General features: G+C 48.1%; 1 protein-coding gene across 1 annotated transcript in view; it reads left to right on the forward strand.

Annotated features, from left to right (window-relative positions):
• The first annotated feature begins 10,200 nt into the window (after window positions 1–10,200).
• Window positions 10,201–13,122, forward strand: part of arhgap35a (Rho GTPase activating protein 35a) — a 133,024-nt gene continuing 130,102 nt past the window's right edge. Inside the window, exon 1 of the mRNA XM_085973375.1 lies at window positions 10,201–10,865. The gene's annotated coding sequence lies outside the window, so the exon portion shown is untranslated. The remainder of the gene's footprint in view (window positions 10,866–13,122) is intronic.

Raw genomic sequence — 13,122 nt, forward strand, 5'->3', positions numbered from 1 at the left:
CCCCCCTCTCCTCCTCCCCCCCTCGTCCTCCTCCCCTCCTCCCCCCTCCACTCCTCCCCTCCTCCTCCTCCACCTCCACCTCCCCTCCTCCTCCCCCCCTCCTCCTCCCCCTCCTCCTCCCGCCTCCCCCTCCCCCCTCCCCTCCTCCTCCCCTCCTCCCTCCTCCCTCCTCCTCCTCTCCCTCCCCCTCTCTCCTCCCCTCCCCCTCCTCCCCTCCTCCTCCTCTCCCTCCTCCTCCCTCAGCTCCTCTCCCTCCTCCTCCCCCACCTCCTCCCCCTCCTCCTCCCCCTCATCCTCCCCTCCTCCTCCCTCCTCCTCCTCTCCCTCCCCCTCCTCCCTCTCCTCCTCTCCCTCCTCCTCCTCAGCTCCTCCCCCTCCTCCCTCACTCACCTCCTCCCCCTCCCCCTCCCTCCTCCCTCCTCCCCCTCCCCCTCCCTCCTCCCCCTCCCCCTCCCCCTCCCCCTCCCCCTCCCCCCCTCCTCCCCCTCCCCCTCCTCCTCCCCCTCCCCCTCCCCCTCCTCCTCCCCCCTCCCTCCTCCTCCTCCTCCCCTCCTCCCTCCCTCCTCCCCCTCCTCCCCCTCCCCTCCCTCCTCCCCCTCCTCCTCCTCCCCCTCCCCCTCCCCTCCCTTCTCCCCCTCCTCCCCCTCCTCCCCCCTCCCCTCTTCCTCCCCCTCCTCCTCCTCCTCCCCCTCCTCCCCCTCCCCCTCCCCGTCCTCCCCCCTCCCCCTCCCCGTCCTCCCCCCTCCCCCTCCCCCTCCTTCTCCCTCCTCCCTCCTTCTCCCTCCTCCCCTCCTCCTCCCTCCTCCCCTCCCCCTCCTCCTCCCTCCTCCCCTCCCTCCTCCCCTCCCGCTCCCTCTCCCTCCCCCTCCCCCCTCCTCCCCCTGCTCCCCCTCCCTCCTCCCCCTCCCCCCTCCCACCTCCACTCCCCTCCTCCCCTCCCTCCTCCCCCCTCCTCCCCCTCCTCCCCCTCCCCTCCTCCCTCCTCCCTCCCTCCTCCCCCTCCCTCCCTCCTCCCCCTCCCTCCCTCCTCCCCCTCCCTCCCTCCTCCCCCTCCCTCCCTCCTCCCCCCTCCCTCCTCCCCCTCCCTCCTCCCGCTCCCTCCTCCCGCTCCCTCCTCCCGCCTCCCTCCTCCCCCCTCCCTCCTCCCCCCTCCCTCCCTCCTCCCCTCCCTCCCTCCTCCCTCCCTCCCCCCTCCCTCCCTCCTCCCTCCTCCCCCCCTCCCTCCCTCCTGTGGTGTATGTGCCTTTAAGAGCCCCTGTGTACTGTAATACAGGTAGTGACCACTCGGGTATATAAGCCTGTATAGTGTCATGTATCTTTTAGTTCACCTCCAGACTTTGTTCAGTAAACACCTGTTAAACCAACTCCTGCATTCCATGTCTCCATTAACACACGGATACAACAGTGGCGACGAATTGGAAATGGACTTACCTGCAATTCGGCAGCACCTCAAGGAGATCGATTCCTCAGACAAAGGTCGAAGAAAAAAAAAAGAAAAAAACTGTGGTTTCACCAGCTAGCCGAGCTGGTGGCAGGTACTTCAATAATCCTTCCTGGGCGGCAGGCTGGGGCTCGATCGGCTGGCTCTGCAGCGGGGCCGAGCAGCGAAGGCAGAGGCAAACAGAGACGGAGGGTGGAGCAACTCGGGAGACGGCCGGCGCTGCAAAAGCAGGTCGACGTTCGGACCAAGCAGAGGGAGGGAAAAGTCCCAGAGAGTCCGGCGGGAACGAGTCTCCAACTATTAAAAATATCTATGTGAATAAAAACCGCAGAGAACAGCGTTGGCAGCGGCGGGAAAGCGCGGGAGGCGACATTTTTTCTCGGCAGGGAAGAAAGGAAAGCGCGGGAGGCGCCATTTTTTTTTCAGGATGCCTAAGACTGGCAATATTACTGCTTTCGATAGTGATATAGAGGATTGGACCACATATATGGAAAGAGTGGAGGTATATTGCACAGCGAATGAAATAGAGGATGATAAAAGGCATCGATACTTCTAAATCTAATGGGCGCAAGGACATACGGGCTGTTACGAAACTTAATCACTCCAGCCAAACCGATGGACAAGAATTTTAAGGAGATTGTTGATACCCTACAGGAGCACTTAAACCCAACACCGCTGCTGATAGCGGAACGATTCAAATTCTTCAGGAGGAATCAGCGCAAGAATGAAAGTAACGCTGATTACCTCACCTAATTAAGGAAGCTGTCAAAGCACTGGCAATTTGGGGCAGGACTGGCAGATTCTCTTCGAGACAAATTCGTCTGCGGTCTCCTAAGTGAAGGAACACAGAAAAGGCTACTTTCTGAGAAAGATTTAACACTGGACAAGGCTTTCAGTGTGGCTGTATCATACGAAGCAGCAGCAAGAGGAGCTGCAGAGATACAGCAAAAGCCACAGGGACTTCGGCACCCATGAAGTGACACAGGGTTTCGAGAGATGTTATCGCTGCGGCAGATCCACCCATGACCAGAGGGACTGCCGGTTCAAGGACAAAGCATGCAGGCAATGCGGAAAGATGGGACACATTGCACGTGTATGCCGATCTGGAAACAAAAAATCCACTGACAGAAAAAAAATCAATAAGGAAAAGTACAGAAAGGTACAAATGATGACGGACAATAGCTCCGAAGACCAGAAGAGCGATAACGACTCCAGAAACAAGAGACTAAGCTGTCTCAAATTACATAATGTAATTGCCAAAGAAGATTACCAGACCATTTGGGTTACCCTCACGATAGCAGGGTCCCCAGTTAAAATGGAGCTAGATACAGGATCAGCTCTGACCGTCATAAGTCGACGGGATTACGAGCGGCTATTTCCGCATATACCTTTGAAAGACACATCCATTATCTTGAAATCATATACGGGGCAGAAAGTATACCACAGAGGGAAAATAAGGGTGCCTGTTGTATACAACGGCAAGGAAATACAGAAGTTGTATTTATACATTCTGCAAGATGGTGGTCCACCGCTGTTGGGACGTGAATGGATCAGGAAGATACGTTTAGACTGGCACTCCATTCAGGCACTGACGGTGACCAGTAAGAAAAAAAATGATGATGACGTCATACCTGAACGATTAAAAGACATCTTGGCCAACGCCAAAGAAGTGTTTCAACAGGAACTAGGAACCTTGAAAGGCATCACCGCCTCAATAAAAGTGGAAGATGCGGCAATTCCCAAGTTTTTTAAGGCAAGGCCGGTGCCATACGCAATTCGTCCAGCAGTCGAGGCAGAGCTGGAGAATTTGGAAAAGGCAGGCGTGTTATCCAAGATAGATTGGAGTGAGTGGGCAACACCCATCGTTCCGGTCATAAAGAAAACGTTGAATAATGATAAATCTGAAGAACAGAGAAAAATTCGCATCTGTGGGGACTTCAAGGTGACTGTAAACCCAGTCCTTCACACGGTACAGTATCCTCTTCTGAGGATAGAAGATATTTTCGCCTCACTATCCGGAGGGAAACGTTTCACCAAAATTGACTTGGCACAGGCATATCTACAAATGGAGGTTGAGGAGGCCTCTAAAAAGTATCTACGATAAACACACACAAAGGCCTGTACCAGTACAATCGACTGGTTTTCGGAGTAGCATCAGCTCCAGCTATCTGGCAAAGAGCTATGGAGCAAGTCCTGCAAGGGATTCCGGGGACTCAATGCTACCTAGACGACATCCTTGTAACAGGAGAAAATGACAAGGAGCACCTTGCCAATTTGGAACAGGTGCTCACTAGGCTGAGAGAACGGGGCCTACGAGCAAATCGCCCCAAGTGCGAATTTTTCCAGAAACAAATATCATATTGTGGCCATATAATTAATGAAGAAGGGTTGCATAAGTCACCTGAAAAAATTGAAGCGGTCATAAAAGCCCCAGCACCTGAAAATGTCTCACAATTAAGGTCGTTCCTGGGATTGATAAATTACTATCATAAATTTTTACCGAACTTGTCAACTGTTCTGCACCCTCTTAACGAACTGCTACAAACAGGAGTAATTTGGAAATGGAGCGAAGACTGTAAACGTGCCTTCCATAAATGCAAAGGCTTGATCACGTCCAAGGAAGTTTTGGCTCATTACAACCCATCACTGCCAATCAGACTGGCGTGCGATGCATCCCCTTACGGCGTAGGAGCGGTATTATCGCATAGATTCCCTGATGGCTCGGAGCGGCCGATAGCTTTTGCGTCACGCTCATTGAACTCAGCTGAGCGTAACTATGCCCAGATCGACAGGGAAGCACTCAGCCTGGTATGGGGAGTGAAGAAATTCAACCATTACCTACACGGACAAAAATTTACCTTGTTGACTGACCATCAACCCCTCGTCTCCATATTCAACCCTAAAAAGGGCGTTCCCATTATGACAGCGCAAAGGCTACAGAGGTGGTCCCTTTTCCTAGGGGCACACCAATATGACATAGAATACAAAGGATCAAAACAGCATGGGAATGCTGACAGTTTATCGCGCCTACCGTTGCCAACAGTAGAAGAGGCACCTACAGTGGACCCAGTGGAGATGTTCCACTCAACCATAGTGGAATGTCTACCAGTAACAAATTCTACCATTGAAAAGGAAACGAGAAATGACCCGACTCTCTCACGAGTCTACGATTTAACGGTGAAGGGATGGCCAGCACATGGCGAACCACTGTTGCCAGCATTCTCGCAAAGAAGAGAACAGCTGTCAGTGTGCCGAGGCATAGTGGTTAGCACTGTTGCCTCACAGCGCCAGGGACCCGGGTTCAAATCCGGCCTCGGGTGACTGTCTGTGTGGAGTTTGCACATTCTCCCCGTGTTTGCGTGGGTTTTCTCCGGGTGCTCCAGTTTCCTCCCACAGTCCAAAGATGTGCGGGTTAGGTTGATTGGCCATGATAAAAAAATTGGCCCTTAGTGTTAGGGGGGATTAAATAAGTGGGTTACGGGGTTACGGGGATAGAGCTTGGGTGGGATGGCTGTCGGTGTAGGGACCGGGTGCTAGGGTTTGGATGATCAGCCATGATCTCGTTGAATGGCGGAGCAGGCTCGAAGGGCCAAATGGCCTACTCCTGCTCCTATCTTCTATGTTTCTATGAACCTTGATGTGTGGATCCAGAGTGGTGATTCCACCCAAACTCCAGGATAAAGTGCTAAAGGAGCTTCACGAGGGGCATCTGGGTGGAGTGAAAATGAAGAACCTAGCCAGAGCATTTGTGTGGTGGCCAGGTATCGATGGAGACATCGAAGAAATGACCAAGGGCTGTCTAGGATGCCAGAAGGTCCAAAACGCCCCACCACAAGCCCCTCTACATCCATGGGAGTGGCCCGCATCTCCATGGCAAAGGGTACACATCGACTTTGCTGGTCCATTTATGGACTCAATGTTCTTAATCGCGGTTGATGCACACTCCAAGTGGCCAGAGGTAATAAAGATGTCCTCCACCACCACGGAAAAAACCATCACAGTATTAAGGACCATATTTGCCAGGAATGGGCTGCCTGAACAGATCTGTTCTGGTAATGGACCGCAATTTGTGTCCGAAGAATTCAGGAAGTTCTTAAAAAACAATGGGGTTAAGCACTACACATCCGCCCCATACCATCCCGCCACCAATGGATTGGCTGAAAGGTTTGTCCAGACCTTCAAGAACGCCATAAAGGCCATGGGTAATGAAGACATAAATCTACAGCGTAAGGTAGATAACTTCTTGTTTGCATACAGGAATGCAACACATGTGGTTACAAACCAAACTCCCGCCATGATGTTTTTCAATAGAAGACTAAGATGCCGGCTGGATTTGATCAAGCCAAACATCAGAAGGGACGTAGAGAACTGGCAATTTCAAGGCATGAATGAAAGGCCAACTAGAACCTTCCAGATAGGTCAACAAGTTTTGGCCCGGGACTACCGTACCGAGAAATGGCAGCCTGGAACTATTTGCACACGACTAGGACCGCTGATGTATACCGTGGACATTGGAGAAAGCATAATAAGGCGCCATGCTGACCAGATCATAGAGTCATCCGAAAAGGGACAACCTACACCACAACTCTGTACGCCTAATGATGAAGCAGAGATACCCATAGTATCTACCTCCGATCCGGTGATACTGGAACCAGATGAACCCGACACTGGCATTCAAGCTGAATCGACCTTGCCAAAAGAACCTGCTACACCACCGAAAACTACTACACCACCGAGGCGTTATCCGGACCGAGTCAGGAAGCCTCCAGAGAGACTGACTTATAATTGATTAACTGCAGCAAATGTGTAGATTATTGTTCTTGTAAACATGTTAATTAATGATTACTTAAAATGTTATGTACTGGTTGTCTAAAAGGGGAGGAATTGTGGTGTATGTGCCTTTAAGAGCCCCTGTGTACTGTAATGCCGGTAGTGGCCACTCGGGCTATATAAGCCTGTATAGTGTCGTGTATCTTTTAGTTCACCTCCAGACTTTGTTCAGTAAACACCTGTTAAACCAACTCCTGCATTCTGTGTCTCCATTAACACACGGATACAACACCTCCTCCCCCTCCCTCCTCCCCCCCTCCTCCCCCTCCCTCCTCCCTCTCCCTCCCCCTCCCTCCTCCTCCCCCTCCCTCCTCCCTCCCTCCGCCCTCCTCCCTCCTCTCCCTCCCTCCTCCTCCTCCTCCTCCCCCTCCTTTCCTCCTCCTCCCCCCCTCCTCCTCCCCCTCCTTTCCTCCTCCTCCCCCCTCCTCCTCCTTCCTCCTCCTCCCCCTCCCTTCTCCCCCTCCCTCCTCCTCCAAGTCAGCCAATTTGTGCACAGCATGCTCCCACAACAGCAACGTGATAAATGACCAGATAATCTGTTTTTTTAGTGATGGTCATTGAGGGATATATATTGGCATAGGACACCGGGGGATAACTCCCCTGCTCTTCTTCAAAATAGTTTCCTACATTACAACAGTGACTACACTTCAAAAATACTTCATTAGCTGTAAAGCTCTTTTGGACATCCAGTGGTCGCAAAATGCGCTATATAAATGCAAGTCTTTCTTTTAGTGGCAGCAACATTTTTTTACATCCACCTGAGAGAGCAGACGGGGCCCTCAGTTTAATGTCTCATCTGAAAGACCGCACCTCCGACAGAGCAGCACTCAATACAATACAATACAAATCGCTTTATTGGCATGATAAGGTACATCTTATGTTGCCAAAGCATCAAAATACATTTATGGTTGAACACATAAACGCGGTTCCATTCATACAGTGTATAAACAGGTATATCCCTGAGTTTATAAATATATTTTCGCCTTGTTTATATATACTCTTGTCTTAGTTTACTGGTTGTCCCTCTGTTCATGGCAAGCTGTAACATAGTGTGCCGCCAGTGTTACACAGCTTCTCTCCTCCCCCAGTAGGAATGGGAGTTTTTCGTTGTCAGTCAGATTTCTGAATTCAGGGCATATTTGTGAGAATTTTTGATAGAAATTCTCTCTGATGCCCTGATATTTTCCACAGGCTGTGAGGAAGTGCATCTCTGTCTCAACTACTCCCTCAGTACTGCACGGGGAGTGTCAGCCTAGATTTTTGTGCTCAAGTGCTCGTAGCCAGAGAATCACCTGCAACGGCTTCTCTTCCTGCTGATGCATCGTTACCTCTGGTGTCCCCCGAGAATCTATCCTTGGCCCCCTCCTATTTCTCATCTACATGCTGCCCCTTGGCGACATCATCCGAAAACACAGCGTCAGTTTCCACATGTACGCTGATGACACCCAGCTCTACCTCACCACCACTTCTCTCGACCCCTCCATGGTCTCTAAATTGTCAGACTGCTTGTCCGACATCCAGTTCTGCATGAGCAGAAATTTTCTCCAATTCAATATTGGGAAGACCGAAGCCATTGTTTTCGGTCCCCTCCACAAACTCCGTTCCCTAGCCACTGACTCCATCCCTCTCTTTAACATCTGTTGGAGGCTGAACCATACTTTCCACAACCTTGGTGTCATAGTTGACCCTGAAATGAGCTTCCGACCACATATCCGTGGCATAATTAAGACCGCCTATTTCCACCTCCGTAATGTCGCCCGTCTCCATCTTTGCCTCAGCTCATCCGCTGCTGAAACCCTCATCCATGCCTTTGTTACCTCTAGACTTGACTATTCCAACGTACTCTTGGCTGGCCTCCCACATTCTACCCTATGTAAACTTAAGGTCATCCAAAACTCTGCTGCCCGTGTCCTAACTCACACCAAGTCCCCATCATCCATCACCCCTGTGCTCGCTGCCCTACATTGGCTCCCGGTTAAGCAACGCCTCGATTTCAAAATTCTCCTCCTTGTTTTCAAATCCCTCCATGGCCTCGCTCCTCCCTATCTCTGTAATCTCCTTCAGCCCCATAACCGCCCCGAGATATCTGCGCTCCTCAATTCTGCCCTTTTGAGCATCCCTGATTATAATCGCTCAACCATTGGTGGCTATGCCTTCTGTTGCCTGGGCCCCAAGCTCTGCAATTCCCTACCTAAACCTCTCCGCCTTGCTACCTCTCTTTTCTCCTTTAAGACGCTCCTTAAAACCTACCTCTTTGGTCAAGTTTCTGATCACCTGCCTCATTTCTCCTTAAGTGGCTCGGTGTCAAATTTTTTGTCTTATAATATTCCTGTGACATGCCTTGGGATGTTTTACTATGTTAAAGGCGCTATATAAATACAAGTTGTTGATTTTCACGTCTCTGGAGTGGGACTTGAACCCACAACCTTCTGACAAAGATGCAAGGCTGGTACCCACTGATCCACAGGCTGAGTACAATCAGATGTATTATAATAGACTTTCTCTGGGCACACAAGAAGACAAATCTCAAGAGATTTCCACTGGAACAGAAAAAACAACAGAGATGCAATCATGTAGATAATTAAGAGTCTTAAATTCTTTCTCTATGCACAAGCCATGTTAAAACAGCCTGAATGTTTGGATTTTACATACAAAGTGAGCAAAATTGCATTAAAATAAGTGTCTGATCTGCCCAGCATGAATGAATTAGATAGACAGAAGGATTGCTGAAATAACAACAGAAAATGCTGGAAATACTCAGCAGGCCAGGCAGCATCCGTGGAGAGAGAAACACAGTTAATGTTTCAGGTCTGGGATGAAGGGTCCCAGACCTGAAACGTTAACTCTGTTTCTCTCTCCATGGATGCTGCCTGGCTTGCTGAGTATTTCCAGCATTTTCTGTTGTTATTTCAGATTTCCAGCATCTGCAGTATTTTGCTGATCGTATCTTGAGTCATCTTCGACTTGTTCACATTCAAAGTGGAGTTCTCTGGTGCCGGTCACATTGGTCCGCAGTGCCCGAGTACCAGAGCTGTCCCAAAGGAGCAGAGCGCTCTTGGAGCTGGCTTGGTCGCTTGCTCCCGGCAAGAAGAGCCCCGAGGTGTCGGTGGCGAGAGTGGGTGTGGGGTGCTTGGGTTGATGTGCGCTCCTTGCGCTGCCTGCGCTTGGCTTCCGCTTGCTCCCGGCGAAGAGACTCGAGGTGTTCGGTGCCTTCCCGGATGCTTCTCCTCCACTTTGTGCGGTCTTGGGCCAGGGATTCCCAGATGTCGGTGGGGATGTTGCACTTTTTCAAGGAGGCTTTGAGGGTGTCCTTGAAGCATTTCCTCTGCCCACCTGGGGCTCTCTTGCCGTGCCAGAGCTCCAAGTAGAGCGCTTGTTTTGGGAGTCTGGTATCGGGCATGCGGACAATGTGACCGGCACCAGAGAACACCCACTATCTGGATGAACAAGTGAAGATGATCAAGAACGATAGCAAAATACTGCAGATGCTGGAAATCCGAAATAACAACAGAAAATGCTGGATGATCAAGAAGCTTGGAGATCAGCCATGATCTCATTGAATGGCAGAGCAGGCTCGAGGGGCCGAATGGCCTACTTCTGCTCCTATCTTCTATGTTTCTATCACATCACCAACTTGAAGAAACTGGGACCCTGCCTTGTAGGCAATGATGGCTTGTGACTTTGTACAAAGGCTTGAGCTCTGTCATGTCATTAATTAACTGTAAATAAAATGTTGAAATTTTAAAATGAAAAAAACCCCATACACCCAGAGAACTACAACTCCCAGCGTGCCCTGCCGCCATCTTCCGGTGCGAGCGACCACTTCCTGTCACTCCCACGCCTCGGAGCACCGCAACCGAAAGTGCTGAATACAATGCCGGGCTCGACTGGCAGGTCGGGCGACCAATCGGAGCGGCCATGCCGAAAGCGACCGACCAATGAAGGCGTCCCAAATTCCGTGGCGAAGGCGGGATCGAGCGAGAAGAGTCATCAAGTTCGGTTGGCGGCTCAAAAAAAAAATCTCTTCATTGTAGAAGATTTTTTTTTGTGTGTGTTGTTGGTGAGAGAGGAGGAGGAGGGGGAAAAAATGCTTTAGTCGAGGCGAGAGCGGCTGTTGGTCGACATTTCTGAGTGAAAATCGGGGGCGGCCTAGCGAATGGTGCGGATTTTTTTTTCCTCCTCGATCTTTGAAGAAGAAGAAGAAGAAGAAGAAGAATTGGCCGAGAGAATTGGAGGAATCGCCGGAGCGCGCCTCCATGGCGGCCTGAGAAGCATCATTGGGCGAGGCCTGCTCCTGGGGCGGGGGGGAAGTAGCAGAGCAAAAAAAAGTTGGTGAACGAACGGAGGGAGGGAGAAACCAAGAGTCCAGGAGAGGGAGAGATCCGCCATTTCTGCACGGTGCTAGACTTCCAAGAGAGAGAGAGAGAGAGAGAGAGGGGGGGAAAGAGAAAGAAAAAAGCAAATCACTTTTAATCCACCCCCTTTTCCATCTGTCCTGTGATTCCAGAAGAAAACAAGATGTCTGCTGACCATTAATTTAACATTCCCCTTGGAAAAAAAATATTTATATATTTGCCTTTTTATTGTGCGCAAGGTAGGTAGATTTTTCTTCCCTTCTATTTGTATCTTAATTCCTCATTTGAGCCTTAATTTGTATTCCAGGCTTGCTCTTTTTTAATATATATATATTTTGTTGTTGGTAAATATATATATATGATATGTATATTTATTTTGTATATTGGTAAATGTGTGCGTATATGTGTGTGTGTATATGATATATATGTATATTCATTATGTATATTGTATTTTAATATATATGTATATTCATTATGTGTATATATATGTATTTTAATATATATATGTATATTCATGTGTGTATATATATGCATTTTATATATATATATTCGTGTGTGTATATATATATATGCATTTTATATATATATATTCATGTGTAGATATATGCATTTGTATTATATATATGTATATATTCATGTGTGTATATATATGCATTTGTATGTATATTCATGTGTGTATATATATATGCATTTTATATATGTATAGTGTATATATGCATTTTATATATATGTATATTCTTGTGTGTATATATATGCATTTGTATTATATACGTATATTCACGTATAATATATATGTATTTGATGTGTGTGTGTGTGTGTATATGTTTTATATATATATTTTTTTTTTGTTGGCCTCCCCACAAGTCTGATTTTTGTTGGAAATATTTCATTTTCCCCCTTTTTTTGGTTTGTTTTGTGTGTGTTCACCAATGACTTTTTAAAAAAAGAGGAATAACATTTTTGTCGACTTGTGTATTTCCGTGGTCGAGCTAGCCATGTGTCAAAACGTGTTGAAGAAATAATTTCTTTTATGTGTAAAAATAAATTAAACGAAGGGCACATTGCTCTTTGTAAGAGCGGATTTGAACGCTTGGTGGAATTCTGTATGGAAAGTTCAGAAGGTCTCTCTGTTTTGGACTTATTTTTTTACTGTTTTTTGCAGTTTTGATTTGGGGGAAAAATGTGTGCAAGCTTTGTTTATGGAAATTTTTAATAATCCTTTATATAATCGTATTGCAGTCATCTGTCACAGCATAACGAAAGGTTTAAAAACACATTTTACAGGATATGAGGCTTGCTGTTTCAGCAAGGCTATCCAGCATTAAGAAGGAATTAAAAAAAAAAAACCCAATTTCTGTAGAATTAAGAAATGCAAATATAATTGGTTTGGAATAATGTTATTGATTATCTTGGATGTGAAGCTTTTAGGCAATTTGCTGTATTTATTAAAAAAAAATCTAGAGATATTGCACTCTGCAAAATTGAGAAAATATTCTATTGGGGGAAAAAAGGTGGGCTTTTTTTTCTTTCACTTCCACCATCTAAGGAGTGTGTATATTCTGACATTAAACGCAGTACAGTTACGGATGTAGTGCTATCTGCTTTTACTGAGCAAGTCTACACTATCTGACCCCGCCTCCTCCTCCCCCTTTTTTGAGTATGGGAATATGTCTTGACATGTTTGGTATCCATTGCAGTAAGCACATGTTCGTAGTGTGCATCCAAAAGGATGGTTTCTGGTTTATTATATTGAAATGAAGTATTATGGGGAGGGGAACTGTTTGTGTTCACGTGGTTCCGCAAAGTACCGTGGAGGGAGGGGATTCTCTCGAGTGCGTTGCAAGGCATTAATAGGTCAGGGGGTTGAGATGATAGCGTTGAGTTTTGCTCCATTTATGAAGGTGTCTCGAACCTGCCTACCCATCCCATATTTTGGAGCAGTGTTGCCAGTCTGATTTAATAAAGTGTAATTTTGTGTAATTCCTCCCCGCCTCACTTTTTTTTAGTGCTGATAAATTCATGTCCTCTAGTTATCAACTCACCGATCGGTGGAAGTAATTTTTCACTATTTACCGAATCAAAACCCCTCATGATTTTGAACGCCTCCATCAGATCGCCTCTTAGCACAAGAAAATGCCAAATCTTCTATTATATTATATACCAGTATTAAAACTGCAAACTAAAGTAATCTAACCAAGGAGGCCCAGGTTTGTTTAGTGGTCTGTGGTGAATTATGTAGCCACGGCAGTAGTCCTTCGGCCTTGGAGGGGAGGGGTGAGGCAGGGGGAAATTCAGGTGGAGTTTCCACTCCTGATTGCTATCCAATGGAAAGTGGTTGTGTGTCGACATGGAGCGAGGAGAGGGCCAGGGCCTGGCTGTGATGCCCATTGTGAATGAACAGGCTGCGCAAGTTCACCAGTTAGGCTCGCTCGTCAAGAATGACCTGGTTGATGGCAGCGGTAGGACCTTGCCCTGCAGGAATTGGAGCCTTCAACA

The sequence above is a fragment of the Somniosus microcephalus genome, chromosome 34 (genome assembly GCF_052327205.1).
Source record: "Somniosus microcephalus isolate GS21.2 chromosome 34, FLI_Smic_1.0, whole genome shotgun sequence".
In the NCBI taxonomy this organism is placed as follows: Eukaryota; Metazoa; Chordata; class Chondrichthyes; order Squaliformes; family Somniosidae; genus Somniosus; species Somniosus microcephalus.